Source organism: Mauremys reevesii, linkage group 18 (assembly GCF_016161935.1).
Source record: "Mauremys reevesii isolate NIE-2019 linkage group 18, ASM1616193v1, whole genome shotgun sequence".
NCBI lineage: Eukaryota > Metazoa > Chordata > Testudines > Geoemydidae > Mauremys > Mauremys reevesii.
The window spans coordinates 33,526,967-33,533,601 of NC_052640.1; the positions used below are offsets into that span (position 1 = coordinate 33,526,967).

At 50.9% G+C, this 6,635-nt stretch overlaps 1 long non-coding RNA gene across 1 annotated transcript; it reads right to left on the minus strand.

Annotated features, from left to right (window-relative positions):
• Nucleotides 1-688: 688 nt before the first annotated feature.
• On the minus strand, nucleotides 689-5,493 carry LOC120386004. The gene is made up of 3 exons (XR_005589480.1): nucleotides 5,443-5,493; nucleotides 826-966; nucleotides 689-748 (listed from the first exon to the last, which is right to left on the minus strand). It is a non-coding gene; the product is annotated as an uncharacterized LOC120386004 (long non-coding RNA).
• Nucleotides 5,494-6,635: the final 1,142 nt, after the last annotated feature.

Below are 6,635 nucleotides of genomic sequence, written 5' to 3' on the forward strand. Positions count from 1 at the left end.
AGAGCCACCTGCCCAGCCTTCCTCCTCAGCATCCGCTTCCACCGCACCATCCTGGAACTGAGTGGGGAGCAGCCATGAGTCTGGGCTCAAGGCAGCTCTCATTAATGGGCCTGCCTGCTCCCCTGCCTACGTCCCCTCTGCTGAGGCAATTCCTCCTCCCCACACACCCCACCCCAGGGCAGGGGGGGCTGCCGTCCACACGCACTGGCAGCAGCTCACAGCACAGGCTGCTCCCAATGTTCTCCCTCACCCAATAGGGCCCTGTGAAACTGGGAGAGTCTCATTCTTTCAGAGCAATGGGGCTCTCCGTTAGTTTGGACAAACCGCTCCCTCCCCCCCAGTAGACCCCGCTCCCTCCCAGGCCAGAGAAAGAGCGGAATCCGGATAGTCCTAAATGAAAGTTCGTTCACACGGTGCCAATCCCAGGAGGGAGGAGTCGCCCTCAGTTCCCACTGATTTCACTGCTTGCCATTGTGGGTGTTCAGCACCTGGCAGGTTCTGCCCTCCCGAAAGACTCTCGACGTTGGGAACAATCTCCTGCAAGGGAAAGGCTGGGAGCCCTATTGCTGGGCCATTCCCACCCCACTGGCGATGGCTCTGGAGACCTCCACTCACTTGCTCTAGATGAGATGGAGCTGGATGGCAGATGCTCTCTTCCTCAATCTCCTCCACCCAGGTGGGCTGGAAAGGGTGCTGCACAATGCCCTGCCAGTAGGGTAGAGGGTAGAAGCCAGGAGACCGAAAGTGGCTGTGAAAACAAGACAATGTTTTATTGCCAGGGAATGGATAAATTCAGCCTAGCAACTGGGGGTTCACAACACTCACCTACGGCCAGCAGGACACCCCCCATCTCCAGGTCTCCTAGCACCTCACGCACATTCCTGAAGCGTGACGGCCCAAGGGCTCTAGGGCATTTCTTCAGAGGTGTCTCCGCTGTCGTCGTCTTTGCTGTTGTCATGTTCCATTCTATAGGAGATTATAAAAATATGCTAATGAGTGTGAATATAATGTAACTGCAGCATGCTTCATGCAAAAGGTCTCTTGTAAGGTATCATTACAAGGCTTATAATCTACTGAGTGTGGTCATCCTATTTGTATAAATGTATCACTTTTGTATCTGTATCTGAGTGGAAGGGAACAAATGGGGCAGCCATCGTGAGAAATCCACTAGCTACCACCTGAGCTGGAACAAAGGCTGGACCAGGGAAAGGAGTGTGAGGAGGGCTCCAGGGAGGCATGGCAAGGCCCAGCCCAGCCCAGACGAGTGGCTCCTCCAGTCCGTTCCCGACTGAGCGGCTCCTTCGGCCTGGCTTCATCCGCCCCTGCCTGGCCCCAGCTGAGTACCCCAGGCCCAGCCCGGTCCCAGCCTGGCCACGGCTGTTTTGACCATATATGGCCTGTGACGTTATGGGTGTAATATAATCTCTCATTGAAGGCGACAGGGCCAGAAAGAGTTAATTAACTCACAGACTGACTTAACCCTTTACAGACTGGTTAGGAAGATATGTAAAAATCCACCCACTTTCCTTTGAAAGAGCCCGTGTGGATAGCTTTGAAAAGGTCTCAGATGGAGTAAGGGCTGTTAAGAAAGTTGAGCAGCTCTATAAGCAAGTGGCTGTGTTTGGCCAGCTGGTTGGGAAGACAATGGTGTTGGAACAGGAATGTCTCCATTCTGATTCTTTAAGTGAGCAGTCTGTGCTTCTGTGTTGATGCAAATTACTTGGCTGGCAGGAGAAGACTTGCTAATGGCTGTTAGCAAAGAGAGCCCACCCCATCAGCCAGTAAATTCTGTTAAGCAAGAAAAATCAGGGTTTGATCCTTCAGAACAAGGAGGAAGTTTGCAAAGGGAAGCCACAGGTTCATGGGTGGCAAGTCTGTAGAAATTTTGGTGGTGCTCAGAACCCGCCCCAACTCTGCCCCCACCTGCCTAAGGCTCTGAGAGGGGTCTCGGCGGGAGGTCTGGGGTGCAGATCCTGGGCTGGGGATTAGGGTCCAGGGTGCAGGCTTTGGGATGGAGTTTGGGTGCTGGGTGCAGGCTCTGGGCTGGGGCAGGGGTGGGTGTGCAGGAGGGGTGAAGGGTGCAGGCTTTGGGACGGAGTTTGGGGTTGGGAAGGTGTGTGGAAGGGGGTGCACCTTCTGGGAAGGGAGTTTGGGGATAGGAGGGAGTCCTGGGGTGCTGGCTGTGGAGCGGAGGATGAGGGATTCATGATGTGGGGGGGCTCAGGACTGCTTCAGAGGATTAGGGTGCAGGGGGATGAGGTTTGGGGCTGAGGATGAGGAGTTCATGCTGCAGGGCGCTCAGGGATGGGGCTGAGGATTAGGGTGCAGGGGATGAGGTTGGGGCTCAGGATTAGTGTGGGGATGATGGCTTTGGCTGGGGTTGAGGATTAGGGTGCAGGGGGATGAGGGCTCCGGCTCGGGCTGAGGATTAGGGTGCAGGGGGATGAGGGCTCCGGCTCGGGCTGAGGATTAGGGTGTGGGGGGATGAGGGCTTTGGCTGGGGTTGAGGATTAGGGTGCAGGGGGATGAGGGCTCTGGCTGGGGCGGAGGGTTTGGGGCTTTGGAGAGGCTCAGGGTAAGGGCCGGGGCCCTATCCAGGCAGGGCCGGGGGAGAGACCCAGCTCCAAATATTGCTGGAGCAGGGCACCCGGCCCCTGAATATTCCTGGAGCCCGGGCACCGCAGGTGTATATAACCTGCCGCCTATGCACGGGTTAACCCTAAAAGGCGCAAACCCCAATGGTATTGAGCCAAAGGTGTGGCATGATGACAAAAATGATTGTAGGTGGACCCTTGCAATGAATTTGTTGTTATCGCTAATGGTAATTTTTGTAACTAATGTGTTGCTATTACCAAGAACTGTAAAAATGTTCCAGCTAAGGTGACCAGATGTCCCCATTTTATAGGGACAGTCCCAATATTTGGGGCTTTTTCTTATATAGGTTCCTATTACGCCCCACGCCCTGTCCTGATTTTTCACACTTGCCGTCTGGTCACCCACATATGTGGGTCCCAGCTGCTCCCTGCTCCCCTCACTGAAGCAGGTGTGCAGGGTTACTGCCCTGGGAACTGCAGGGCATCAGTGGACATGGGGCTGGCTGGAGGCAGGGCAGGGGCTGACTGGAGGTAGGGTCTGGCTGCAGGCAGGGCAACGGGTGCAGGGCTGGTGCGGGCAGGACAGGGTGTGCGGCAGGGGCGGGCAGGAGATAGGCTGGCTGAGGGCAGGGAGTGCGGGGCTGGCTGGAGACCGGGGCTGGAGACAGGGCAGGGAATGCGGGGCTGGCTGGAGACGGGCCGGTCAGGCAGGGCTGGTGCAGACAGGGGCTGGCTGCGGACAGGGGGTGCAGCCCACCCTGTACGGTGGTTGCCCCCTCTTCCTCCCTCCCCACCAGGGTAGCAGCAGCAGCCGGGCTCAGGGGCTATTTAAAGGGCCCAGGGCTCCCTGCTTCTACCGCCCCAGCCCTTTAAATAGCCGCCAAAGCTGCACCACTTCCCCAGAGCTCCCCAGGCCCTTTAAATACCCCCCGCCCGGGGGAAGCCATGTTATACCAATATAATAAAAACCAACAGGATCTAACTAAGAGGGATAAGGCAAAGATGCCACATTTATTGTAAATACCATAACAAAACAAAAGACAACAGTAAACAACGTTGTTTTACTACTTATTTCTATCACTACTTATTCCTTATACACACACACACATATATTCATTCACACAATCATTCATTCAGGTTCTGTACAGATGTTATAGTTACCAGCCTAGACATTGCTCATGCCAAGTTACTGGCCAGGTATCTTGGTCATGAGGATGGAGCCAAGTCTGTGTCAGATGCATTTGATGCTCCTGGAGGCTGGCAGCAGAACCATAGACTCAGGCTGTGGCTACACTTAGCACTTCAAAGCGCTGCCGCGGTAGCGCTGCTGTGGCAACGCTTTGAAGCGCTAAGTGTAGTCAAAGCACCAGCGCTGGGAGAAAGCTCTCCCTGCGCTGTCCGTACTCCACCTCCCTGTGGGGAATAACGGACAGCGCTGGGAGCCGCGCTCCCAGCGCTGGGGCTTTGACCACACTGGCGCTTTGCAGCGCCGCAATTTGCAGCGCTGGAGAGGGTGTGTTTTCACACCCTGCTGCAGCGCTGCACATTTGTAAGTGTAGCCAAGCCCTCAAAGTCCTCAGTCTTTAGAGTCCAGTTTGATAGGAATTTATTCCTATGTCAGTCCATGAGAGTTGCTTCATTTTGCTGTTGCTAAATCAATCAGCAGGTGGCTGGCTCCATTCTGTCAGATGCTTGTTTTTCCTTCCTTTGAGGTACTGGGGGTCATCTGGTTGATCCCACTTGACTCATTCTTCATACGACACTGAATTCTTCAGTCTGGTAACTCCTAACCATTCATTCATTGTTTAAACTAGGCATGCATTCACATACATTCTCTATCTTAATTACATCTAGTTCACTGTCTTTTTACCTTTAGGGTGTTACCAATTTATGTGACCCTCCCTGTCTTTTAACAAGCAAAGATAAAGTGAGATGAAAACTTACAGAGGGTGGGGATCTCTATTTATACACTATAACAGCTACTGTTTTGGCTTACTTAGAGATAATTAATGTTTAACAAGTTTTATACAAAGTATTTCTTTGAGCTTAACAAGTTTTATACCAAGTATCTCTTTGAGCAGGCTTCACACAGATACAGCTGGTGGCTTGCAGGTTAGAGGCTAAATGTTGGGAATCACAAATTTACTTCTAACATAAACCTTAAGTTATAAAGTATTAATTAACAATAAATTAATAAATCATTTCTTTTATAAACCATGTTTAATATAAACCTTCTTTAATATCCCTACAGCCGGACCACCCCGGTACAGCGCACCGGCTCTTGCCAGTACACTGTACTGGGGCTTGGGCACAGGGCCCTCTAGGGGCGGGGCCCGATTCAGGGGAATTGGTTGAATTGGCCTAAAGCTGGCCCTGCTGGCAGCTCCAGCCTTTTTATAGGCAGAGGCTGGCTGGTGTGTCACACAATCTCTTTATTACTCGCCTGAGATGGGTCACCTGTTACTTGTGGCTCTGAATATGCATATAAGGAAAAATCCCAAAAGGTCTGACCATCTATGGCCATCAGGTAGCAGTGATATGGAAGTGCCATCACCACAGCGGTGACCATAAAGTCAGGTGTTTTGACCACCTATGGCCTGTGATGTTATGGGCGTAATATAATATCTTATTCAGCCAATCACTCAGACAAAGAAGTTGTTTATATCTGCAGAAGATAATGCTGCCTGCTTCTTGTTTACACTTCTCTGCACGAGATGTCACTATTGTTTCATTGGCAATGGAGTGTGATGTCACAGACTGTGTACATCATCATGTAATGACTGACTGCACCCACCACTTTTAAACCACTTGGTTTGCACCCATGCCCTTAATCCTGTCCTAAAATTACCTTTTCATGTCACTAAGCTCTCTTCTTGCTGTGGGGTACTGTAGGTGTGAGGCAGGGCGGGTTGGGAGAAGAAATATTCTTTATCTGAAGAAGTGATCTGTATGAGGAAAACATTTGAAAACTTGTTTACTGAGTAATGTGAGTTCTTCACTCTACTTGATAGCATTTCTCTGCTTGTAACATGAACTTGTGAACACCACATCCAAGCAATTCCAAAATTCCAGGAATATTCTAGGCATCAGTGAGCAGAACCGTATTGGTTTTGGTGAAAATTGGAATGGGAAATAGACCAGTCGTGCTTAAGTTAGGTTTGGCGCCTAACTCCTATTGAAATCAGTGGGTGTTATGCACCTAATCTGCTGGTGCAATTTTCAAAAACACCTTTAAGCATCTGTTTGCATCTTAAGCACCTAAATATCTTTGAAAATCTGGTCCTTCATCTCTGCCTCAGTTCCCCATCTATAAATGGAGGTTAATAATACTTTATCCTACTGTTTGCCTATCTTGTCTATTTGTTTAGATTGTATTTGAGGCACAGGACAATCTCTTACTATGTTTTTGTAATGGGACCCTGAATTTTGGTTGGCACATCTAAACACTACCATAAAACAAAAAATGATCAGCCCCATAATATAAAGGCCCACCAATGATCTATTTTTCAGGGCAAGTCACAGGCCCAGCTGCCTCAGAGGAAAGTCTGAGAAACACAATATCAAACAATTATGGATTAACCTGCCCATAGGAGAAGTTTCTTCCTGACCCCTATCAGTTGGTGGTAGGCTTATATCCTGAAGCATAAGGATTTATATCCCTTCTACATTTTGTATACCAGCGAAGTTTGGATGATATGGTCCATATAAATGTCTAATCCTTTTCTGAATCAGCAGCGTCTCACCCAGGAAACTCAACGCCAATATCCTGAGGAGAGAGAGAGACACACACAATCAGACAGAGACTGAGGGCTTCCCCCACCTTTAGCAACAACTGAAACCCCCTCCCCATAGGGACATGTCCTGATTTTATTTGCCCCCATGTTAATCCAGCCCAGAGCCTGCCCCCCCCCCCGGCCTGGTGACAGTGAGTGAGGGCGGGGGAGGGAGGGGGCCGGCGTGAGCAGGGCAGGGCCTCGGGGAGGGGCCACGGCAGCATCTGCACGGGAGCAGCATCTGATGTTTTCCTGTCTATCCGGCTTG